Here is a 27,465-nt window from a genome sequence, read left to right as displayed (position 1 = left end):
TCTATATCTAATGGTTTTTAAGAATATAACAAAACACACTAGGGGAAAGCAGACAAAGGAATGTGGCAAATGAGACACAGAAATCTGCTTCACTCCAGGGAGAATATGCAATTATTCCAGGAAATTCTTTCCCCTGTCTTCCAGGAAACCCACCAGGTCTGATCAAGGAGTGCTGATTCTTTAAATAGGATCTTTAATGAAAACAAAGACTGTTACCTTGCATGCACTGCCCATGGCATCAAAGCATTCCAAATGTAGCCAATCTCCCAAGGTAACGCAGCAAAACGCTTGCCTTGTTCAGTCAGGGCAGAGAGCACATTTGAACCCAGTGTAAAAGTTCCATGATAATTGTAGTCTGGGAACAACTTTGCAGAATCTGAAGAGTGAGCTTCTAGGACAATGTACTGAGTTTTCTTCGTTAAAACAGAACTAAATTAGCATCTACTAACTTCTAAGTAATCTACTAATCTATCTATTAAATTAGTATCTACTAAGCATCAAAAAGTAACAGCAAGACCTCCACGTATATCACTGGGCATTGATAAGCGAATATGACAGCAAGCAGTATTTTCTTTAAGTGTGAGTAACATCCCAGGATTATTTTTCATTGCCATTTTTTGTTCTGTTTTGTTTTCAGACTTTTACACATAAATATATTGTGACTCCCTAAGACAAACCTGTTTTGCCTGCACCATTTTCTTTTGTCATGGTAATTTACCACTACTTTCACAATATGATTGACCATCTCCATCAGGTAAAGAATGCTGTTAGGAAAACTGTAAGAAAAACAAATGGTTAAAAAGAAAGAACAACTTTCTTGTCTGCAAAAATACATTCTAGAGACAAACTTTCAAGATTAATGTAATTTAAATGGATAAAAAGTAATCCATTTTGGCACCAGATAAAGTTGTGGCCATACGTTCACCACAACTGTATCCTTAGGCCTGAAAAACACAATCTCAGAAAATAAGGCAGATTTCTTCAAGGGTCAAAATCATGTTTTGGTAATTTTGGGACTCAAATTGGAAATAATCCATGTGTGGCACAGTTTAAACTTTATATGGGGTGCGGTCTAAAATTAGTATTTCTGAACTGATTTCAAGTGAGCTAAAATGTTTCTACATAATCATTTCTATATACAAGAAATACATGATACGTTTGCAAGCGAGGATCATACCATTCTGTTGACTGAATCCAAGTCCTCACCAAACAACTGCATTTATGGCGTATGTTTTAATGACACTACAGTAGGGTATACTTTATATTTTTAGAAGAGACTGATATGTAAGATGCTTGTGATCTTAAACTTCAATTTGTGCAATGAAACTTAAGTATTCACTCTACCTACACCAATATCAGCTATCACGCTCAGATTAAAATCAGATTAATAAACTACGTTTACATAGTTTGGAATGAATCTGCAAATGAATTAGAATAAATATAACACAAAATAGGGAGAAATATTAGGAATCTACACTTCTGGGAGGTTATCTCAGACCTTTTCCCATGCATTCAGGAAAGAGTGCTTTTGTTTCCTAGGACCTCGATTTATTCAACACTACACAGGAGTGCTTAATTTTTGTTTTACTCCTAATTTCTAAGCAGACCAGATAAGTTATAATAAAACACTACAGTTCTGCCATCAAAAAAGTAGGTTAACCTGAACACACCCCCTTATTCCAATGAAGTTTTGTAGGCAGGAAAGGATTCCAACACCACCACATCTTTCCTAAAACTTTAGGCAAAGCACCTTGAGGTTGACAGAAACAGCTGCCTCTGCCATCACCAGCTGATAATGGGATGAACAGAGTGTTCAGAGAGTCCAAAGCTTAGTTTTTTATAGAGGGCACCCTGCCCATTCTTAACCAGTGAGCAGCAGCTGCATCCAGTCAGACCAAGCCAATGTTGCCATGCCTTGATAAACAACTTTTCCTTTTTAAACCAACCAGCACAAAAACAATTATTGAAAATCAAAACCTTATTTCTGCTACCAACAAAGTGACAGACACGCTGATTCAGGGTAAGCACTACATTCAGCCATATGCTTTTACACTGTTGTATGCATTTTTAGTGAACGGAGGACTCCTCTTCACCACTGTTTCAGATGTTCACTACTTAAAATTTCCATTTGAGAACAATTAAGATTTATAATGTAGTAATATAATTAATTCTAGGACTTCTGTAAGGGCTCAGAAACTCTCTGTATTACTTTGCCACATGCCATGGTATTTCCTTGCTGACAACAGTCACAAAGACACTTACTTCCCACTTAATTCTGCATTGCTATCTACTTTTTACACTTTGAATACTGACAACTGTACTAGGAAATAAAAATGTAGCTCAAAACCCAGTGTTCAAGGATGCTGATGTTCAAAGACCATGAGACAACTTTTTTGTGTGTGTATGTATATATACAGTCTCAGTTACTAGAAACAATGTAAAGTGCATTTATAATTTTGCCAAATGTAAAAGCCCACTTTCAATGCTCTCAGAAACAAGTAAATAGAAATAAAAAGAAAACACAAAATACTTTCTATTTAGATGACTTACGGCAGGTCACCTTCATGTAGTTTCTTTCTCCAAGAATCTCCCAAAGCTATCAAGCTGCTTCCTCAACATGCAGTATGATCCATTTCTTAATGTAAGCCCTGTTTTTAACTTGCTTTTCCAGATAAAGACACATGCCACTTAGAACTCAAATCCTTCACTAGGATTCCACTGAGACTCGAATCTCTCCAACCATCTCTTCAGATGACTGGGTTATAATTTAATCAGAAAGTAATACTCAACATTCTTCTCCCCCATTTTACTGATTTCCCATCTCTTTAAAAATAGTAATGTCATTGCAGAGGCCAAAGAGCAGTCATCCTAGTTCTACTGAAAACCAAGATCTAATAAATGCCCACGTACTTAACTAAAGTGCAAAGAGATCATTAATACAGTTCAAAATAAAATCATTTTCCTGCAAAGCCAACTTTCTAATTAACAAATACAGCTTTCTCATACATAGGTATTTATATTTTATATATGTAAGGTGACAAACCAAACAGATTAGTATACACGGCTGAAGAAGATTCTGATGAAGTAATTCTTTGGGAATACTGCAATACATTTGGGCAAGTAAGGACACTAAGTACAAAGCTAAGTCTTAGAACAACAGCATGACACTAATAAGAGGGTTTTTTTAAGTTAATGAAATGGCTCATTGATACAATTAATAAATCTCACAAGAAGAAAAATAAAAGTTAAAATACAGTTAAAGAGAGACACCAGTGATAAGTATTCAACCATGTTGAAGTTGGAAGTCAGCATCAACATTTATTTCTTAAATCAATCCAACTTTTATAAAAGCTTTTCCCTCTGCTCTCCACATACTCTTATATGTTCTTGGTTCAGTGAATATCTCTGCAGAATCAGAAATACTATAGATTACATGGGTCACAACATGAACGCCAGAGTAAAGCCATATCCTGAGATGTATCTTCAGTGAACCAGGAAGTACCAACAAGATTTCACAGATGAAAAAGTGAATAATCAACGTGTAAGGTGAAAACAAGCAAAGTTACACTTGCTCAGTGGTCTCTCAACATTGCAGCTTAGCACTGCTGACCTGATTTAAAAATATGAAATATTTTGTCTTAAAAAAGGTACCAATATTAAAACTATTAATTGCTGTGAATAGCTATGTCAACTGCTGTTTCCTGAAAATAGGAGGAATGTTTCTTATTGAAGTCTACAGCACTTTTGATTTATAAACTGTTATTATGCATTTCCATTTCAAGCGTATAATATTTACATTTATTTTCCAGAGAATTCTATTACCCCTTTGTCCCATTATCACATTTATGTCTACAGGATCTTAAAAGAGTGTTTATCTGTGGGGCATTTTCAGCTTTGTACAAAGAACATGCAAGTCAGAGCATCTTGTCTCATTCAGTTCTATTTACAAACACTCATCATTCCAACAAACAACATACTTGGTGCAGTCGTGCACACAAGTGTATATGTGCATAGATGTCACAAAGAAGGAAAACACAACTTTTTCTTGCATTTTTGTGAACGTGGATCCTGCTACAGGTGGTAAAAGCAGAAGGAATGACAGATAAAAGCGGCATTACTCAAAAATGATTGAGACATTGGTCTTTCAGAGTTCACTTCTGTAATGAGCATATAAACCAGATGCACAATGTGAGGAACAATTCACAGGGATAGTCTTTGTTCTATATATAAGAAAGTCACATTCTGTGTCAAGGTCTCTGGAGCCTATAGAGTGAGACAGTAACTCCTGTACCTCAGCATACTGCTCAGGTTAAGGTTGACTCATCTGTTGTTATTTACCTCACCCAAGACAGTGCCTGAAACACAGGGTGTCCAGCTCTGATGTGGTCCAAATAAATTAAAGTGGTAGTTGCTAGAATAATACATCACATATTTCCGGATCAAAGACTGATTCTAGCACCGAGATTTCCCTGGTGACTCAGAAAAGATCACCAGATCTTTTCCCCTACCTGTTTCACTACTGCATCCATCAGAAAATAATGCAATTTTGCTGTTCAAACTTCATAACTGATGGGGTTCAACTGCATTCCTTCCTGCTGTTATGAACAGTTAGAGTGCACTGACAGACAATGGTAACTCCTTTACTTGCCACTTCTTCATGAACCTCAGTTCCCCTTCAGGCATCAGTTTCAAAAGAATGTAGTCCTTCGTTTGTGTCATATATGCACACCTATAGTGGGACCCACTGTGACAGTTCTTTGGGGACAAAATATAAAGAATTTTTAAAAGAGCTTAATAAAAGTGCAGATTCAGAAATTGCTTTAAAAATAAAATAGCATAAGAAAACCAACGTAACTGCCAGCTAAAAAAATCCTGAGAAGTCAATACTTCAGATGCCATCCTAAAAAAACCCCATATTAAAATTAGTGGTGTTAAAGAGCAATATTTAAAGTCCCATGTACATTAGCAAGCTGCAAGTCTGACACCATTGAGCCTTTTCTACTAAGAAGCCACTCAGAAAACAGTTGTGTTTATCAGTGACAAAATCGTAGCCAATAGCATTTTAAGGATCAAGGGAGAGGAAAGATTCAAGTCGGATGCATTCTGGGAATTCTCTAAAACTGCTAAATTCAGGTCAGTTTTTCTAATTAATCTTTCCTCCATCAGCAACTTGCTTTTTGCAAGCCTATGTAAAATTGCTTCTACCGTCTTGATATCTCGTGCAAAATTCCTCTTTTTTATTTTATGGTGTTTTTCTGGAAATAAAATGTGTCTCATCATCTACTTTAGGGTCCAAACGTAATTTTAGAAGCCTGTCCTATCTTGCTGTTTTCTGAATATTAAGAACAATTGAAACTTTGGTCCCCTGTTTTCGCTTTGTACACTGCACATCCATGGCAGACACAGAAGAAAACCCTCTACATGCATGTTCTGCCCCCCTCAATACATAATTTTCTACTTTTCCACTTCTTTGGAAGTAGAGAAAAAATACTAGAGAAATGAGAAGGGTTGATGAAAACATTTTAAGATAGATATCAGATCTAGGTTCAAATAAAACGGTCGAGAATCACTGCTTTAACCATAACATTGCTCAAGTTTTAGCCATGAGATAAAGCTGTCTGAAAGTCCACTCTAATTAAGACCGAATACATTAAGCAAACCCACTAACTAGCGGCAATATGTTCTCTTTAAAACCTAACAGGAGACTCTGACTCTTTGTAGTGTCATAATTGAAATAGCATACAATGAAACATCACCACATGGAGAATCCTAGAAACAGTTGTAACTTAAGTTCTTGTGTAACAGAAAATGAAAACTTACCAATTAAAACTGTGAAATTAAAACTGTGAAATTAGTAACAGACATAGGCTGTGTATTTCAACAGAAAAATTTAGGAGCTATCCATGGAGCACATGAATATTTTGTCATCACAATTAAAGGAACTGTTAGGCATTGACAGTGAAATCCAGCACCATCTTACTTTTACTTTACAGCTATGCAGAGACCAGACCTTTCTTTGTATTAACTTCACAGTTACACAGATTATATAGCCATAGGATTAAACTAAAAAGTCTGCTAGCAAAGTGACAGCCATATGTCTGTTATGTGCAGTTCATTAGCAATGTAACAACTCGTGCTTAAGTGAAAATCATAACTGACCTGACTTCAAATAAATCTGCATTTTTTTTGATATTTGTAAAAGCAAGAACAAATTGTCAATTTAATGATTTATTTAAAAAAATTAAATTTGTGCTTACACTCAGTACTTACCTAGGCTTTAAATCCAATAAATGTTACTGCAATCCTAGCATCACTGAAAACAGTAAATCCAGGAAAAGGATCAGTCTAACTGGAAACACAAACTCCAATCAGACTGGTTTCATTCTACAATCTAACTAGAGCTCCATAGAGTTACACACACTGGGAACGGACCCTCAGTTTCAGTTCTACTGGGTGGTACTTTCAAAGGTTTAGCTATTTGCTACAATAAAATTTATAGTATTTTGGTTAAATTAGTGTCAAACAAAAAATAGCACTAACTGCAACCCATGGTAAAGTGCCCTACAGCTGAGTATGTTAAAAGCTATTTAAAGAAATGATATGCCAGTATATTAATCTTCACATTCCTTTCCACAATGTTATCATCATGATGACAAGCTCCTCAGATATACCCATGGCATATGCAGGTGCACACACACATGAGTTTATACAGGTTCTTTCAACAGAAGTTATGCTCTAGTTACCAGACAGACACTATAGTAAACAGCTTAAATGAAACAGAAGTGAAGATCTTTCTATCCTCTCCTTTTTTTGCTGCTTCATTTGGGATCCATACTAGAGTCTTGCAAGTTCTGACCTTTCAGCCCAGTTACTCATGTCATGAACACAGACTTCCCATTAACTATGAAACTCAAGACTTTCCCTCTCCATATCGCATCGTTAACCACTTGGTCTGCAACGGGTGCTACTATTCCCTCTTACTTACTGGCACCACAGCAATGCCCAGAAAGCTCTGTTTAGATCAAGCTTTTGTTACGCTTCACAGGTACCCAAGTCCCTTTGAGTAATATTAAACAGAAATTGTTAAATATTCTTTGGCAATAACCACTGTCCTGGCTCCCTGTGAGTAAGTGCTTTGTAACCTCTATACTCTAAATCAATCAGTATGAAAACTTCCAGAGTCTTCCAGTTTTCCAATACATGTACTCCTGAAACTGATTTCCAGCTGGGCTTTAACACCCCCACTTTCATCAATGGCAATATATATACTTAGATAAAAAAGAAACTTTCAATATTTTCCAAATGCTCAGTAAAGAAATAATGCCATTTCCTTTTGTCTTCCTCCACTTTCAATTCCTCACTATCCTAAACTGAAGGGCTTTATAAAGGTTATTTGGTTGGTTAGTAAGTTGGTTTTTTTAATATATTTTTTTTATTTCATGGTATAGATAATATTTCTGGGAACAGAAGCTTCGATTGCTTGAGTCCCTTCAGCCTGAAATACAAGCTGGTTACTTGAACACATCTGTCTTGGTTTTTACTCAGAACAACTGCACTTACTTGACACTAGTTCGTCTTAAATCTACCCTGTGTCCACATAGATGTGCTTATGGTAAGAGGTTGTCTGCTTGTTTTTAATAAATACAGAACAGATATCCTTTTCCACTAGGTCTAGTCAACACCTACAGCTTTGTTTGTATTTTCTTCCCCCAAAACTTCTATTTCATTCATTCTGAGAGCAGTTTAAACCCCACTGCATTAATCGAGGATAGAGTGTTCCCACATTAAGAAATATTCTCTGCAGGTATTTTCGTATCTTTGAAATTGGTTTCCAAGATGCTTTACATTAAAACTTTAATCTTCACAAGATTACTATAATTATTAGTTGCACTGTAATAACTGGTTTTGTGGCAACCACGTGTTTGATGCTCTATTGTTAAAAGAGGAGCAGTCCCTTTTATAAGTCTTTACTATCTGGAAGGCAGATGCATAAAGATACCAGGAAAGTCCAGAGACAAAAATAAACATCCCATTTTTTTTCCTAATATTTGCTTGCTTTGTATTGTAATTAACTCATTTTCTATAGCTCTCACAACAAATTATCTTAGAACAAGAGAAGGAACTAACTGAAGGGCATTTATTTCCAGAGCCAGTTTCACTCTGGAACATACTGCTATGCGAGGTACAGTTATCTGAGAAAAGGGGAGAACAGGCACACTCAAGACAACATAATCACTGATGTCTCGTTTCCTTAGGAAACCAAGCTAAAATTACAGTTAGATTAACATTGTGTTCTTTCTGAAATTCTCAAACACGGTAGGCAAACCCTTGACATAAAAATGTACGAAACATTCATTCACGGAATTGTCTTCAGAGGATGGTAGCAGTACCCCATTCCTTCTAGAGGCTGACATTTCCAATTGAAAAGCCACTCTTGAGAAAGAAAAATGAAAGTCTGTGTTGTACAAGCAGATATATGTCCAAGATGAGCATGGCATGTACTCGCAGCAAGGCCATAAGCTGTACTTAAGGTTCAGTAAGCATAGAAAGTGGAGGCTAAAGACTGACAGTGAAATAACTGTACAGCCCCTCAGAAAGAGACATCCATTTGCAATCTGAAAAACTAGTTTCAGACAAAACGTCTTGATTTATAGGAAGATTAAAAGCAAAACAGGAGGTAAGTTTGAAATGTAAAGAGGTTCAAAGTCTATAAAAATGGCAATCCTCCTGAGAGGGAGTGATCAGAACTTAAGATTATTTTTCCTTGTTTGAAATTATTTTTGGAAACAGAAAAACTGGACAGCTGTTAGTGAGAGAAGAAATGAGAAAGAGTGGCACAGACATTTCGAACTTTAATTGGGCTATAATGTACTCCTTGAACAAAGCAGGTGAGGTCTTCTCTTAGTGCTTACTGAAGAAAATTAAGACAATGTTACCGAAAAATTGACTTCATACTTAGGCTGGTGAACACCCACACACTGAAAACATACACACTTAAACTACCACGCTGTAGCAAAGGTGCCACACTTTAAATCACCCTTCATAAACAACTGTCTCCTCTTTGTTTCAGTTCAAATAAAATATTTCAGTGCACTGTCTGTTAACATGAATTACATAATGCATTATTCAATTCTGAAAAATGCTTCCATTTCATTCCACTTACGGGAAGAGACCTTTGTCTAAATGCCCCCCTATGTGAGCTGCTAACTTGACTATACAAAAAACACTGGTGGACTAATTGGCAAGAACACAAACACGTGTTTCCTTTGAAGGTCACAGATACCGTATTAAGATTACATTTTGAAAGAGGAAATACTGTGTTGAGTCTTCATGCTACAGAAGACAATTTCTAGTTATAGTCCTCGAATTTTCCATTAATTTCCTATGAAATATGAAGTGGTGTCATTCTTGTTCGATCGTATTTTCATTAAAGACATAATAGGTAAAATTCATTATCCAGGACAATGAATAGGACCACAACCTACTAGATAAGTGACATAATGCACTGGCTCTTACAAATATTTTTCTGTCAATCTGTGATGCTCATGATCAGATCTTTCAACTAAAAAGGTTTATTCTTAAAAGAATATGTACATTCCCAGTGACCTAAACACTGTTCATAGTAAAACTATGTTAGTAAAACTATTGCAAAACTATTGCAAAGTCTAATAGGAGATCCTTTTTCTTGGCTGCAATTCTCCAGGAAACTTAGGTAATGGAATCAAAAGCTTGAGCTTTAAACAGGTGCTGGCACAAACGCAGCTGCAGTAAACCAGAGCAACCATAAGCAATGTTGTAGTTACCTGGTGTCTGTTCACTAGACTGGACTCATTTGTTTTTATAAGCCTTAGGCAGTTTGTGAATATATACCTTTGCGCTAATTCCCACTTAAAGTTGGATTTAATTATACAAATTTAGGATATTACAAATCTCACCAGAACTAAGACACCATTATTATTCTAACAAAGAAGTTAAGTAGATATTTGCCAGCTTTCACAAAATTCCATGTTAGAGGATATCGCCAATAAAGTAAATACTGATCTTCAATTTCATTTATGTTAGAAATGGTGCCACTTCATATATTTTGAATTGGTGAAACCTTTTGCGTGCCATAATATTTTAACAAGACCTAACTTTTTTTTTTTGTTTGGTTGTTTTTTGGGTTTTTTTGTTTGTTTGTTTGTTTGTTTTGGGGGGTGGGGTTGGGTTGGTTTTGGGTTTTGTTTTTTTTTTTTGGGGGGGGGGGGTGTTGTTGTTGGGTTTTTTTAACAAGGAAACTTCAGTATCTTCCATATTTCAGCACCTGGAAACATAATGATGCATGGTCTCAGGGTACCCAGCTGTGATACTGAGAAAACTATATTACCCTCATTAATTAAGGAAAAAAACCCAACAATCAAAAACAAACAAAAAAGCCACTCAAAAAGAAAGATAACAAACTTCAGCACTGGTACCAATGATAAGATAGGCATGAATAAGACTGATCTGCTTTGGGACTTAAAGTGTTGTTCTGTCTCAAAGACAGCACTTCATTTAGTTCTGAATCTACAATCCAAAGATAAAACAGGTCTTGGACATCGTAGAGCTTCTCCAGGCACACAGAAATTCCAGGGATGTTGCAAAGAATGCTGTAGGTATGCTCAACTTAAACAGCGGGGTTAGGCTGGATGCAAATCAGAAATTCTTTACTGTGAGAGTGGTGAGGCACTGCAACAGGTTGCCCAAGAAAGCTGTGAATGTCCCATGCCTGGCAGCTGGGACCAGGTTGGACAGGGGCCAGGTTGGACAGGGCTTTGAGCAACCTGGTCTAGTGGAAGGCATCCCTGAATTCAATGATCTTTAAAGTCTCTTCTAAACCAAACCATTCTAGGATGCTAAGATACCCTCCAATACTACTTTAGAAAGCAAAGATGCCTTATTTATTATGCTTTCTACTCAAGAAGTAAATGAACCACATAGAAGGAAGGTCTTGCTCCCATTGATGCAGTGGGGGCTTAGCAGGTTCCAGCACAATTTGTAGCAGGTAAGGAAGATGATAAAAGCCACTGTCTTTAGAAGAGCAAGGATTGAGCTCTGTGTTGAGAAAACTTGGTTATTGCAGAAGTAATCGTGACTGGTTTTGCAATCTTACCAGAGCAGATACTATTGATATCAGCAATCCAGGCACTAGTAACAGGCAGTGCAGTACTGGGAATACCAATGCTTGTGAATTGATAGTTGGTATAATAAAACTTAATAAATAACTTTCTTTCACAGAGTGCTGAATCATGCATAGGGTAGTTAGGGGAAGATATAAAGAACTGAGGCCATTCCTAAATTCAGGTTTGGTTTGATCAGCCTGACACCACAACAGTTTGAGTTGCTGTTTACATCTAAAGGCCTGAATATTTATTTGCCAATGAAATCAAAGCAAGCAGGACAATGAAGTCTCACCACTGAAAGTCTACTTAATTTTAATGTTAAGTGAACTTGATGCTTGCCAGTGCTCACATGGATAGATTATAATATAATTTCCACTTTCTTCTGCTTAATTTTAACATATTGAACTGATATTATAGTTTTTTAAATAAAGCAACACAAAAGCATTTGCAAAGTACTTATCATGCAAAACACTTGTAATCCTAAATTCATACATACACACATTTTAAGCTGCTGATAGCAATTCCAACTATAATTAAAAAGGATTGAAAAAGCATTTAAAAGATATCCTATGACTAAAGCAAAACGTAGTGTTTAAAGCAATTATTTCCAGCCTTTTCAGTTTGGTTGAAATTAATAAAATTGCTCATTTCCTCTCTCTCTCCAGCACTGCTGTATCAAAGGATATTACTTGAAGATTTTAAAAGTTCTACTGAATGACAGCTTTTTAAATTGTGTAAAGTTCAACCATGATAAACAAATACTCAAATGGACAAAGATTAGCACACAGAACAGCTTGTGCCCACCTCTAAATAAATATCAGACTAAATTTAGGTTGACAGCCACAACTAAATTAGCACATAAAGTAGTTACTGTATTTGATAGTTCATGCCTTAAAAATCACAGCTACCAGAACCTATTTCTGATCTATCACTACATGACTGTAGCCAAACTTCATAAACCACTTTCTCAGTTTTAACACATGGAGACTGATACATCTTATCAGTGATGTTCCAGTCCTTAAGTCAGTATTTCTGACCTTTTAGATCCTGACTGCAAAGTCCTCCATCAATGCAGCAGAAAGGAAGCCTATTAATTCCTTTAACTACTAACAACTGCTTTGTGAACAGGAATGCAGAAGCATTTCCAGTATCAGACAGCTTATTACTGACAGCACAAAATTCTTTTAATAGAAAAAGAACGAAAGAGTAATTCATTTGATGAACCAAATTTCAGCCTGATGTTTTTATAGGAGTAATAAATCCCTGAAAACAGGATTCATAATATTGATGGAGAAATATTGAGACAAACTCTAAACTATTAATGGTGCAAAAGACACCACTTCAAATGCTTTTACCTGTCTGAACCAGTTTTGCTGCTTTGACACACCCACAATTCTTGTATGTATTTATCCTTCTGAAACACAGAACAAGCATATAACACAAAGAAGCCTTTATACATAATGCCATATAATTATCCTTCATATTTCAGATGGTTTGAAAATCTATGTTTATGAATATAGTTCTGTGATCATGTTCCTATTGACTTCAATGAGGGCAGAATGCACCTCGTGGAATTAAAAACGCAGTTCTCTCTTGACTGGCCCCAAATCCACCAAATGGGCCATTAGAGCAGACTTTCCATAAAAGCATCTGAAATATTTGTTTTTAAAAAATTGCATGCAACTGGTTTCATAACAGGAGTCATAATACTTCTTGCCTTGATCACTTTCCAGGATCATAAACCTCTTCTTTTTTTCTAAGACAAGCACAGGGAAATGAATCTACTAGCTAGTCCTTTCCCACAATATGAAGTGTAATGAATATTTCTTTGCAAAGCAGGGAAAAACCACCAACCATGATGTACACACTTGCTCTCCACTCCAGACAAAACACTGGTTTAAAGCTAGAGATCAACTACTTTTTATTATAGTTGAATATATCAGGATTCCTTGTTTCCACATACAAGTGACTTGATTCTCATTATTGAATAACCAGCTACCCTGATTAACTGTACTATTATTTCCAGTATTAGTGTAAGAAAAGATGAGAAGGAAAAGTCAGTGTGGCCATATCATTGTTCCAAAAAGTTATATGGCAATATACATTCCATACTGTGAACTTGTCTATAAATATATAGCTTCGTAGGTGTTATTTTATTGATTGAAATCTACATTTTATATCTCATATTTGCAACACATGTAACTGTCTACAAAACACACTGTAGGAAAAATACAGCAAAAATAATTAAACTTTAGTCTCATTCCTCCAGTCCTTCACAGAAAATAAATACAAAAAAACCCAAAACAAAAACAAAACACTCTTAGGAATCCTTTCACTGCTCTGAAGTTACAAGCACATATTAGACACACACACCTCTACTGAAAAGATTTCTACCTGCCTTTTCAGCACATAAATGCTTCTAAACCACTGGAATAGCTGAGAACCAATCATTTGTAATAGAAATTTAAGACTGCAATAAAGAAACAAAACACTGCATCAATGTGAAATGGTATGGCGCTAAGGAGTTTTACAGTCCTTCCCCCTCGCCTATTTGAAGTATGAAAACACAGGAGATTATGTGACTTGTCCTCTCAGCATCACACTGAATCTCTGTAAGAACCTCTGTGGAAATCAAAGCGGAATAATAAATTTGTGCTTCTCAGTCCTTCACGTTGAGACACAGTTTCATCATTGTGAGATACCAAAAGAGAAGATGCTGATATCCCCCCTGCAACAGAAGCTTTAAACATATTAGTACGCTTTGTGTTTTTATAGAATCTCAGAAACATTCAAAGTCTTCACAGTCAGTGGCATGTGTTGCATACTTATTTGTAATATACCAATCTGTATAACATCCATGGAAACAAAAGGGAGCATACTTCCCTCTTATTATGCTCAACAGTTTTGGTCACTAAAGATGAGCTTGAAACTAAGAATTGTATTAATGCTGCTAAACTTTAAAAGGAAACATACTCTTAAAAATGGAATGCAAACCGAAGAGCATTAAAGTAGCTATTTACTTTTAAACTTCTTTTAAGAGCGTGAAATCATAAAATAAAATGTACCATTTTCCCGACCATAAATAATATCAATGCCCAGGATTTTTTCATCATTCTCGAAAGAAATACAAAACATACTGAAGAACAATACACAAACATTTTGCTAACAATTACTTTTGCACACCACCAGGCTGGAATTGCTCTGAAAAACTCTTCATATGCAAATCCCTGGAAACACACAATGCCAAGCTCATTTACTTTTTCTTCATTTTACAGGTAAGCTTCTAATCACCTGTAATTGGTACCAGTCTCTAGATAAGGGGGGAGGAATCTGGCCTAGTACCCAGAGAAAGATTTACACAGATAAAAAATAAGGAAGTGTCTAAAAACTAACTTTATGTTTCTGCTGTTAAACAAATTTGAATTTTAAATACATTATTCATCTACAGCTAAAACATTTATCAGCACCAATATGTAGTTCAGGCTACTCCTTCCCCTGCCAACAAAATCTTTTTTCAGACACGGTATTCCTTCATGTACTCTTTGGAGGGAAATACTTCTCTGTAATAAAAATTCCTTCTGTATTTTTTTTCCACTCCCTTCCAACTTATACCAAACAAGAAAGCATAACACACATCCTTTTATGGTTAAAAAGATCCTGACCAAGGCTCTTAATGTTCTTGGACAAGTGATGCCCACATTACCACAATATTTTCTTGACTTAACACAGTTTGAAGATGAGGATGATGCTTTACATGCTCCAGGCTGAACAGATTTGTTAGGAAGACATGTCCTGACAGATATGCTTAGGAGAATAAGGTCACTGATTAATCAAGAAAGGAGCCATTAAAAGAATGGAATTAATATATTCGCAGATGATTACTTAACAGGACACTGCCAAGGTATTTTTGTCAAGTTTTGAATATTCCTTTCTCAATCAGCATTGATAAATGCCTTGCTGTGTGTTTGTCTAGCTTTCCGTGTGTTAGAAGCTGGTTTGCAACTAACAGCTACATAAAAAAAGTAAATAGACCCAAACCAATTGTTTACTTAAAAATAATAAACTGAGTGTTTTCAAATACCTTTTTCCATAATAGTTTTGCAAGGATGTGAACGCACTCATGCACAGAAGAAACAACCAAGTATCTGGAGACAATACTGTGAAAGTTTCCAACTAGTGTTTTTAAAAGTTTACATGCAGTAAGCTTCCAAAATATTAATCTCAATGAGAATCTTTTTCATTGTATTTTAAAGAAACCAAAATTAAACAGAGATGAACAGATAAGACTTGTTTCCACTCTTTCTCCGAGATTTAAAAAGCACACTCTAATGTGTCTTTTATAGCTGTCAATAACTTAAAATTGATAGTACCTTCCGAAATTGTCTTAATATGGTAATGCAGAGATTATTCCTCTTTCTCTACAAACTCAGTCTTGGTTTTACTGTCCGACCCTAAAACAGATTTGGCACATTAAATGAGCTGTTAAGCAGTCTTCACATTGAAAACTGACTATTGATTCTCTTAGCTCATGTGAAAGGAGAGATTTTCTTCACAGCAACAGTGATGAACTTGGTGGAAGAGAATACCAATTGTACCTTGACCTACCACAAATCTTCCTGCATTGTTCTCTTGACTAAAGATTTATTTTTAAACAGTAAAATCCCTTACATGGGCATTCCCAATTTGATTTAAACAACACTAATAGAGGATTAGCTTGCAGGAATGAGTTTACAAACAAATTCAACCAAATGTCTCAGTGCTAATCAAGTGCAAACGTTCTACTTGACATTCATCCCACTCAAGCAAAACTGTTCTAAAACTTCTTGGATGATGGAAAACTGAAGTGTCAACAACTTTTTCATTCTAATGTATACACATTGTAATGATTTCTCTCCCTTTTAGTTTGCTTTCAAGTTTGGTGCATATGTGAGCACACTTTCAGACGCCTCTAAGCCCTCCTACTTCTTTCCAACAACCTATTTTTAGTCTCAGAAATAATTAAGTCCACAGAAGCCATATGAAGATCAGCAGTGAGCCAGGGAGACAGACAACCGATTACCCCACCTAATACTGCAACAGGTAAATTCAGCTTGCTACAAATGGTAGCAACTGGGGGGCAACCAGTGAAAACACTTCTCATCTTTTCATTTCATAAATTGTTGTGTGAGACACATGGGAAAACCATAATGGCATAGCAGAGAGATCCAAGGAGATAAGGGATTAAACCTGTATGAAGCGACGCTTCACTTTTTCTACTGCTCACAAATCTGGCTGGTTTAATTGAAGTCTTCAATTCTACCTCTGTGTGTGCCAGAAAACTGCACACATGTCACCTTGCTCCATAAGAGTAGTCCTGCTAAGTACAAACTCACCCTTTGTCTTGCTCAACTGCATGGCAATTTTTTTTTACATCCTACTTATACAGATTACTAATATAATTGTCCAAATTTCCTGGGAATGCATCCCTCCAAACCTAACAGACTGCACTTTTTTCAATCTCATATAGATCTTTTCTTACAAGGCTTCCAATGACTCTCAGTTCTTTGCTATTAAACTACCTTTTTAGTGCTACTCTTTCTTTTTTATTTACTATTGCAACATTACATTAATATAAAGTTAATCTTTACACAGTTACTTAGCTTTTGATAACAGTGATAATCTTTTGGTATCACTGGCATAAAGCTTTCTATACCAGTTTTCTTGGAGGGGTAAGTTTATCCACTTATATTCACAAAATTTATAAATAAGAAGCCAAGGAAAAATAATTCTGCATACTGCAGTGTTGCTTCACATAAGTCAAAGATAATACATGCTTTCAAGTTGCTTTAACAGGTATAGTCTCCTAACCCTGATACTATCATTGCCTGAAGGCCTGTAAACTGGGCTGCAATTTGATCACACATCTTTTCAAAAAGGAACAGGGAACATGGCAAACATTAGAAAAAAAAAAGGAGAATATTTTAGTTATTAAATTGCTGCCACACAGTAAAACTGTTGCTGCAAGAACTCAGTCATAAAATGCCAGTCTTGTTTATTGCAAATTCAATTGCACAGCTTCTCACGAAACGTTTGCTATTGAGACCAGAAGAATTCATCTGGTCCTTTGGTTTAGGATTGCTCATAAGCCAGCAGTCCTGAAGTGTTGTATTATTAGCACCACAGCCCTTCATTTCTAGCAAACAAGTTGCAAAAATCCTGGCCACTAATCCAGATACACCGCCTGCTCTAAGTAAGGCTTTTCTATTACCCAGTATCCACCTATTAATTTCCACATCTTGAAACAAAGTCTCAACATTTCTTGATTTTACATTAAAAAAAAAATAAAAATTGAAACTTGCAAAAGCAGCTTGAGTTGCCATGTTAAAATGAATTTTTAATGCAAAACAAATAGCTCTTCTGTTCACTAGTTCTTGTGCAGTCAAGGTTAATTACACAGAACAAAGACAAGAAATTACTGCCATTTTCATAGCCTTTTACATACACTGTCAAAATACACAATATGCATAAACCAAAATGGATATACAAAGAACCACAGTCTACCTAGAAAGTTAAATGTTCCATTTGTAAACAAAGATGAAGCACAGTGTAAAGAATATCAAATTAAACTTGTATCCTAGTTTAGGTATTTCTCACTCTGAGAGGGGTATCAAGCAGACAGCAAGCCAGATTTCATGCACTCCATATCTTGCTGGCATTAATTTGCATTTCTTTTTTTTTTAATTTTTTATTTTTAATTTTAAATGAAACATTTACAGTGCTTTTCTTTCATGCAGACCAAAGCTGGGGTCTGTGAACTTTGGAAGGAAGGTATCATAGAAGTGCTAAGCATCGCCAGAGCTATACTCCATTTCATTGAGCTCTATAACATATTAACAAGAACTTGATCCTGAGAAATATTATGTACTTGTAATGAGTTTATTGCCACTGAAGTCACTGGCAATGTAGGGAGCACCACATTCCTTTCAGAAATGGAAACCAAATGCTTTTTATTGCTTGGACCAATTGCTGGAATTCTGGGCACCATTCTTTTTAATGCTAGAGAGAGTTGTTGTTGTTTAAACTGTATAGTTTGGGGCATAAGATTTTCCAGTGGAAAAAGTGACTTATATGAGTCATTGTAACATCTTACAAGTAATTGTCCAAATGTTAAGGGGTGTCCATGATACCTAAAATCAACAGGCACTTAAGACACCCAAGAACAGTTATGGAGGGACAACATAAAAATTTTTATCATTGGAAAAATGGCCTACAAGAAAAACCTCCAACAACTCTGAAGTCATACAGCTCTCCCTGTTGACAGAAGTAACTTCCTTTTCTTTCAAGTAAAATGTGACAAAATGTACTGGATCTGAACGACTGCTCATTGTAACTGTGATGAATTGCAAATGCTATAGAAAGAGAGGGGAGAGGAAGAACACCTTTCTGGTTAAAGCCTTGGACAAGCTCTCTACTGAGTTTAGGACTCCACTGTAAAGTTTATATACATCTCGTCCCTAAATGCTTCTAGTCCAGTCTAAAAAAAACTGGTGTTTTTTCATATGTCACAACTACTGTGAACAATACACTAAATAAGAACTTGTGAGATGCTCAGCTACTGTTTTCATCTAGCCTATGTAGACAAAAAGTGACAATACCTATATGTAATGTCTAAATGGTAACTTGCATATAATTTGACCTACATTCCAAGAGCTAATCTAATCACTTAGCAAAAGTAAGATGGAAATTAAGTAAGATTTATTACTTAGAAAAAGTCACGAGCCTAGGTGAAATAAGATAGAATTAACGATTTTATCTAGGTCACACATTATAAATGCTAAACAACAAAAATAATAATTTGGAATGAGCGTGTTTATTCTTTCTTAACCATCACATTGTCCTCAGGGTTCTTGCAAATGAGTAGCTGGTTATTTACATACCATCAGTCAGTCTTCAGTTTTAGTCAAGACATCAGTCATATTTGTCTAACATTTTTCTAGACCAGAAAAGATTTTAAGTAAAACACAGAGTATTTGATATATAAGCACGTTTAGATATATTTTAAAATATGTTAAAATGACAAAGAATGGCTGAGTGGGAGCAGCATTATTAGCTTAACTATTTCACTGGTTTCCCTCAGCAGAAGTACTTCCTATCTATATTACGTGGGTATACTTCAATATTGTATATGCACTCCAAACAGCTCATTACATAACTGAAAGACAACATTTAACTCACAGACATCTTTTTGCCCAATGCCCAACTTCTGATGTACTAGTAACCTGTTAAGACCTAAGGATTGCACCTAACTGCATCAAATGAAGCCAAATTAATGCTCCTCCTCAATGCCCCATCTCTCCCATGGACGTGCTGTTTACAATGATTACAGGTCCCAGCACATAAAAGACATACAAGTTCTAGCATGAACACTTAAACCACTGAAACAGAAATAGCGAGTCAACAGGTCTAAGTTTTATTTCTTCTTTCACTTAGATGCTGCTGGACAAAGCAGACTTTCCTTTACCCTTCTCCATCTAAAGTTTACTTTTAAAACAGAAAATACCAAAATACACCCTATGTAAACAAGCAACCACTTTCCTAAATGGACGCTACTATAGAAATACAAGTCTTGATAGAAAAGTAGCACATTATTTAATAGCAATTAATGGAGATAATGCTGGGCATTCTTTTGGTAACATGGTGGGAATATAGCAGAACAGCCTAGATGTTTTCTTTTTTGTATGTTTGGTGATATTATGATCAATGACATTGCCAGTATCAATTAAGCAAAAATGAATGTGATGGATCATCCAACCTCAGAATGTTTACTGCTGAGAGTAACTGATTCAACAGTAAAGCTTTAATGTTTTTCCCTTTTTTTAGTATTTTTTGATCAAACCTTTAAACCTAAGAATCACATAAAAGGGAGCAGTTATTTTTCAGGTACATAAAAAAAAACCCACTCCTTCAAACCCAACCAAACAAAAAATCCCACTTTTAGATTGACAGCCATCAAAGGATTTTGTGAATTTAACAGAAAGTTACCAGCACAAATAACAGAACCCAAACAAGAATGACTAAGAACCATATGAAATCATCATACAGATGTACACTCGTGTTAGTACTACTATTTCTTAAGATAAATATAATCTAATAATCTGAAAGCCAGAACAAAAAAAAACCCAAACACTAAACCAACGCAATCACTGTAACAGTAAATAACTGGCACTTTCGTACACAAAATTGACTTTAAAACCTCAAAACATGAGCTGCTGGACTTAAGCCCTGATCTGAAGACTAAGAAAGAAACCTAATAGTAGAAAGAGGTTGTGGGCTCAGTACCGAAATATCCTGCTTAAAATCCTACCATTGTGCTTTATGTACTTCTGTATTTCCAAATGCGTAGTTCCTGGTTAATGAATATTACAGATTCTTGCTATACTCATATTTTATGTTCAACAACTTCTCAAATATCTTTCCTTTCAAGAAGAAATGGCAATGGAGAAGGAAAGAAAAGGTTTTTTAAAAATAGGTCCAAGATCCTCTTCCCACTCTAAGACCACTGTACAATGCTTGGCCTATATACTATGGGTGGACCACGAAAGATAAAACAAGCACCATCATTATGTAATAACCTGCAATTATTTTTATGGCTATTGAATTCCATTCTTCCTATGCAATACATAGAATGCAAATGTAAAGCAATAGTACAAATTACAAGCCCTAACAAGGCAGTAAATCTGAACCAAGTCACGCAACATAACTTGTCTATAAACATTCCCACCAGATGCAAAAAAGGCTTTTAAATTTCAAAAGCTGATCTTTTTAACTCGTTTTTTCTTCAATTTTTTTTAAATTTTCTTTTATTATTATTTTTTGTAGAAAATTAATGGAAACCCCCCTATTTCTGCTCATTTCAGAACAGGAAATTAGTTCTATCAAATTAGAGAAAAATTCACAGAAATCAAGACAAATGTTCTAAGATTTAATTTATCAGTAGATGTGGCAGTCCTTTACGATTGCATTATGAAAATAAAATGTTTGAATATAAGATAACTGTCATCAGAAATACAGTTGATCAGAGATTATGATTCATATGAAGATCATAACCTATAAAAATCATCAGCTGTGCAGAATGAGCTGTTCCAGTTGACAGATCTTATTAACAAACTCTTCCAATAAATTACAGTAAAAGCTGATTTTAAAAAACTGCTTTTGGCTTTCAGCATATGGACCTTAAGGTACTCCTGACACTAACATGTTTTATGTGGTTTTAGTGACTAGCTACTGCAGACGAATCATGTGGTTATGGAAAAGTTGTACTAATATAATTCACTGAGAATGAAGGGAAATGATCAGTTTGTAAAATTCAAATATAACATGTTCTCATTATAAATTGTATTTTTATAGTGCTTTGCTGCCCTTGGGTTGTGGGCAGAAGATAGTAGAATAAAATAATGAAAGGAACTAATCAATCTGTAGTTTCTGTAACTATTTCTGGAGCTTCACTAAATTATAGCAGTAACACTTTACTCTTAACTCTCCAGTGTCAGAATGAGTGGATTCTTTAACAAAGCAAGAGGCCTGACTTATTCTGCAAAACCCTGTATGATTAATAATGAGACTGCAGCAGTAAGACTAGCCAAGAAGCACAATGCAGTGGAATAAGTTAAGATCTTACACTTCTACCTACAGTGACAACTAAAATATCCTGCTAAATTAAAAGAAAATAAATAGCAAACCTGAATCCCCAAACTTTTTCAGCTGACAGATCTTACGTTTTAAATATTTTATCACCAAGAGTCACTATTTTTCTGACTCTACAACTTCCTAAACTGCCAGAAGCATTTAATAACATGAAATGGTTTTGGTTTTTTCTTTAGTTTTGGCCTCACGCATTATGCCACCTCCCCTGCTTGGAGTTTCCATGTTTCTGGCAACAGGCTGCTACTCCGACACTGGCCAGCATATTGAGGAAGAGGAACGCTTCCTTGATGGCAATTCATTTAGTACTTTTTTTGATGAAATAAGTAGACAGCAAAAGTAAACCACAGATTTCTGTGCACAGGCTAAAATGAAAGCTTCTTAGAGACAACTATCAATGCCAACTCTTCTTGATAAATGTCTTACACACAGATCTATTTATTTTTATGGCCCCTGGATCATACAATTTACTGGCTTCAGCTACTACAAACTTCTGTTTCGACCACTGCCAGTACTAACTTGCACAGACCCACTTCTAATCTAACATCTCAATGGCTCATTTAATTGCATGTTATAAAGTTTACATTTGAACTATTAACAGAAGAAACTTAGACAATCTTTGACAATCTGATATTCTGTTTAAGTAACTTGATGCTGCTACAATAAGTAATATAATGAATATCATACCTCTGTCTAGTTTTAAACCTCAAACTATTGGCTCCAAATGCCTATAATACATCTCAAGATCAGGAATACATTATGGAACACAACCAGGAAGTTCAGACATTGTGACAGAGGCATAAAGTTAAGTAGCATAAGATTGATAGCACTGTATTAGAAGATCTCTATGAAAAGCATGGTCAAAGTATTCAGAATTATTAGAACTAAATATTATTGCAGAATTACCTACAAGCCTTATAAATTGGCAGTCTTCCTATTTGTAAAGAAGGTAAAATGACAGCTGGCACCATAGACACAATAAGGTTCATGTGATGTACAGGTCCATCATTCTACCCAATACAGAAGACATACATACATTATGGTAAAACAGTCAAATAGTATCTAGTGCAAAATGCTTTATGCTCTTTTGGGATGTAGCTGTCCAGCGTAGTCTAAAAGGATCAAGTCAGATCTGGACTCCAATTCCTTCTTGCCATTGACTTTGTGACCTTACGACAGCACACATTAGGTTTTAGTTAGCCAGCTAGAAACAAAATCAAATGAATTTCAAAGGAAAAGAAAACGTACTTTTTCAGAGTATTTAGCTCATATTTATTAATTAAACAGCTGAAGTACTACTTTTTATACAAGCATGTTTGTGTTTTGGTATTTAGAGTAATTTAACACGAACCTTTAAGCTGTCAAATAAATCAAACTGCTAAATCACAATAGTAAAGAAACTGGTCGGGAAAAAAAAAAAAATAAATCTCAGTTGACCCTGGATACTATGACTTAACTTCTGTTTGTTCTCTACTATAGCTGATTACTCATACACACACAAGTACTGCAATCTTTTCACAGTACTTGGAATTTAGTCTACGTCATAAACAAAGGTTGCACTGAAGTCTTTTAACAGACTTCCAAATGATGAAATCACAGTAAGGAAAAACACAAATATGTTCTTATCTTTCAATTTGGACTTGATAAACCTTTTCCACTGACAGTCTTACACACAACTGTTTGGCCCCTGGCAATGTGTCTAGACAATGTCTCTTATTTGTTTCAGTTCTAAAAGATACGCACTAAATAAAATGGTCATCACAAAAAAACTCATAAAAAATAGATTTAAAGATTAAAAAAAACTTTTTTTCTACAAAACCCAATTAGGTCTGCTTTCTATATTTTCTTTACTCTTGAATAGCAAAAAATTATTGGAAGCCTGCTGCTCACAGCATCATAGATAAATTGGTCCAGATACTAGCTATTCACCAGGGCACAACAAGCAGACATTTAAGGAAACTGAATACTTTAAAAATTACGTACAAGAAGGTGGTGGTAATCACTGAACACCTTTCTTAGCCAAAACCTCACAACTGCATGGAAATAACAGAAAAACACCTAAATGTCTTGCTTTCAACAGCATCACCGGCAACATATGCTGAAGTTCACTCATGCTGTATCATCATACTACAGTCACATAACCCAGTATAATTTGTATAGTACTGAGCTGGAGATTTTTAATGAATTATCATTATGACAACACATGGTCCTGTAGCTGACCAAAACCACAAAGAATGAAACAAGATTTGGATGAGGTATTTTAGATGCTTAGTCTATTAGCTCCATTGTTGCTGTGGCACACATAGTACCTGTAAAGTGTGAACTAGAGACTGACTCTCAAAACCTGTATGTACAGTGAAAGCTTCCTTTTATGAAATAGTGGCAAAAATTAAAAATATTGCAACCAACGGAAAAGAATTTAAGCCAAAAATAATGTGATTAAAAATCCTACTTCAAAAAAGGGAAGGGGAAAGCATGATAGTAAACAGATAGAGATATAAGGATTTTCCTGAGCAAGCCGAAGCTCCATTTTTGGCAGTAAGAGAACCTTAATGAAAGGCCTACCAGTAATGAACCTTGAAGTAGTTTGAATCACCAGCTTGATTCTGCAGTTATTTCAAGAATTAAAATTTAATGGATATAATTCGCACTAGAAAACAATGCAGAAGTGGTTAAAAAGGTCTACATTAAATTCAAAACCTTTTTATTAAAGTATACCTCTGTAAAAGAAAAAATAATGAAAGGGTGTCTTTTCCCAAATGCGTTTTTTCAGTGTAAATCAACATTTTCTTTCTGAACAGTTCTTAAGCTTGGAAAAGAAAGAATGATGCTTTTTCTTGCAAGTGTGAAGCAATGTGCCAAGAATACTTAGGAAAAAAGATTTATCTGCTGCAGGTGGTATTACGTTTCCAAACGCAGAACTGAAGAACTTTTACTAGAACTTCAGAATTCAGAGGAAGAGACAGTGTGTTATGCATTGCTCTTTTAATCATTCTTGCTCTTCTTTACGTGCTCAGCTATTTTCCTTAACATGCATACACTTGCACTGAATTTTAAATTTAGTACAGTGAATACCATTAAAATGACCTGGTTAAATCTGCCCCTCCAGTATAAAAACCCAACTCATCCAATGCCTTAAATCGTTATTCTTTATAGGGAAAGAAGAATACTCTCACCACCATCAGTACAAATTCGACAGAGTAAGATGATCTGATTCTGGAGTGTATTCTCAACAACTCCAAAGATTTTGTAACACTTACAGACCGTCCTGACAGCTTACGTCCTTAAACCTGAATATTGGCAAACTACACAAGGCTTTCCAGCCACACTTCTGTTTACCTACTGCCATCAATAAAAATTTCAGAAGAGAGTTACAGATCATTGGGGTACTGGGAGTAATTGATGAGGCAAAAATGATGGTCTTTAAATATTTCATCAGATTTTAATACAAGTAGTATTAATTAAACATCAAAAAAGAAGATAGCAGAGAAAGTATAACACAGGTTTGAACTTTGCAAATTATTACAGAGAAGCTGTAAGGCTGGCTACAGACTAGAACACAATTCAAACACATTAAATTCTGCAGTTAAACATTAAGCTGTTAATACACTAACAGCCATCTATTACTGACTACTCCTCCACCTTTCAGGGTAATATATTAACAATTATTTCCACTGCATCAATCAATAGATGTTCTATCATGTACCATAATCCAGCAGGTAGCACTGAAGCCAACTGGCAGGCATGATGGAAAATCAACTCCTATTTTATTGCAACAAATCAAAGATCTATTTATGTCAAAAGTCTCATCAGAAAAAAAATATAAAGACATAGCTTAGTTTTTTTTAATAGCTTTATAAATTTGGACTAGTCAGAGAATAATTATTTCAGCCACAATAGAGTAGTTCCAACTCTACCTGCCTTTATATTGCTGTCTTAAGAGATGACATTTGTATGGCTGATAATGTCAGAATACAAGGAGCTAAATGCAGCAGGGGTAAAAGATCCATGCCTGCTGCAGAACACACACTGTCATAATTCATGCTGGAGCCTGAGTCAAACCATTCTTCTGTTGTCATCAAACACTACTGGAATAAAACAATATTTCTTCTCCTGTGGATACTCATTCAGACTACATATCACTCTCCTACCACAGACAGTTAATATACCTGCTTGTCTAGTAGAAGCCTGTGTAAGAAACCTCAGGATTTCATCAGTACATTGCCCATCAAGAAGGATCAGCTGTTATAAGGCTGTTATATACAAAAAAACCCATTCATTTTAAACCCCAAATCTTAGACATTGAGGTTTTAGAAATGTGAAAATAAAGAAAGTCTGGGAAACTGATTTTGCTACGTTCTGTGCATGCCTCTTCACATCATACCATCTACATATGCATGCAAAATAAATACACATTTTCCTTCAGATTAATGAATCATTCCGTACTCAGGGTGAACAACGCTCCATGAAGCAGTTGTGGAGCACTGATCATTTATCAGCAGTATGCCAACCTTGTTTAGAGAAGGAGGAAGACATTCAGTGAACATTGCATTACATTAAAGAGGAGTATGCTGTCATGCATTAAAATGTTACTTTTCAGAATCAAAAGTAGCATCTGTTTCTATCACAGGGCTCTTACATGCTATATGAATTCATACACCACCTTCCAACCTCCAAGTTACACAGTTTCCCCAGAGACTAAACAGAGGTATAAGACAGTCCTGTGACTGAAGCTGTTAAGCATAGTGGGTATGTACTTGTCCTGAACTTCCCAACCAATTTAAAAATGTTCCCTGAAAATAAGGCACTTGCTGTCTGCTCTTGCCAGAACTCCATAGTTTGCATTAGATGTTCTCAGTCTTCTTTTTACCAGAGTCTTTCAGAAGCAAATCATTGCTATCCTGCAGTCCAGGTGAGCTGCTGGTGCACCCTGCTTCTCAACAGCACCCTTCCTGAAAAGGCCTTTGCCAACCATCTTATATCTGACTGAAAACATTCCCATCACATGAGAAGAGAAAAGTCCTGATTAAAGACACAGCTGGGATAAGGAGTGCTACCATGAACACAGAACAAACTGAAAATATCTGGATGTTTTGGGGAAAGTTAGGAGCAGCTCATTACTCAAACAGCAAACAGTCTACAGAAAGTAAAGAGATCACAGGATACCGATCTCAGACTACAACCAAAAATTTCAGTTAGATTATAGTTGTGCCTGCCTTTTTTTTCCATGGTTCTTAGCTTGAGACATCTTATTTGAAGAAACTGCAATTGTGATCTAACAATAGTTGAAGACTGTTATAACAATAAGATGAAGAGGAGGTAATGGGATCCACACTGCCATTTTCACCTTAACATATTAGTTACCCAACATTAAGTAGCTGTTCTTCCCAAATATTTGAAAGTAAAAAGATGATTAAGAAGCAGACACGCAGTTTAAAGGAAAGATGGGTGTTGGTAACATTGGGTAACTCAAACCTTGTCTGCAGTAGAAGTTCAGCATTTCATTCTGATAGTAATAACAGTGACAACCCAGATCTTCCACTGCTTCTCTGAACATAGTAACCCTGATTTCACAATGGGCTTCCACAGCAATGGCTTGAAAGAATGACTGCTCCCCTGCTGTGAAGACCACTCATTTCAAATT

General features: G+C 35.6%; 1 protein-coding gene across 1 annotated transcript in view; it reads right to left on the bottom strand.

Moving 5' to 3' along the window:
- Positions 1–27,465, bottom strand: part of BABAM2 (BRISC and BRCA1 A complex member 2) — a gene marked incomplete at its 3' end in the record, with an annotated part of 158,877 nt that overhangs the window by 84,840 nt on the left and 46,572 nt on the right. The gene's annotated exons all lie outside the window — the stretch shown is intronic.

The sequence above is a fragment of the Psittacula echo genome, assembly GCF_963264785.1.
Source record: "Psittacula echo genome assembly, chromosome: 4".
In the NCBI taxonomy this organism is placed as follows: Eukaryota; Metazoa; Chordata; class Aves; order Psittaciformes; family Psittacidae; genus Psittacula; species Psittacula echo.
The sequence above is the reverse complement of the archived record's forward strand: the minus strand, read 5'-3'. Positions and strand labels throughout refer to the sequence as shown.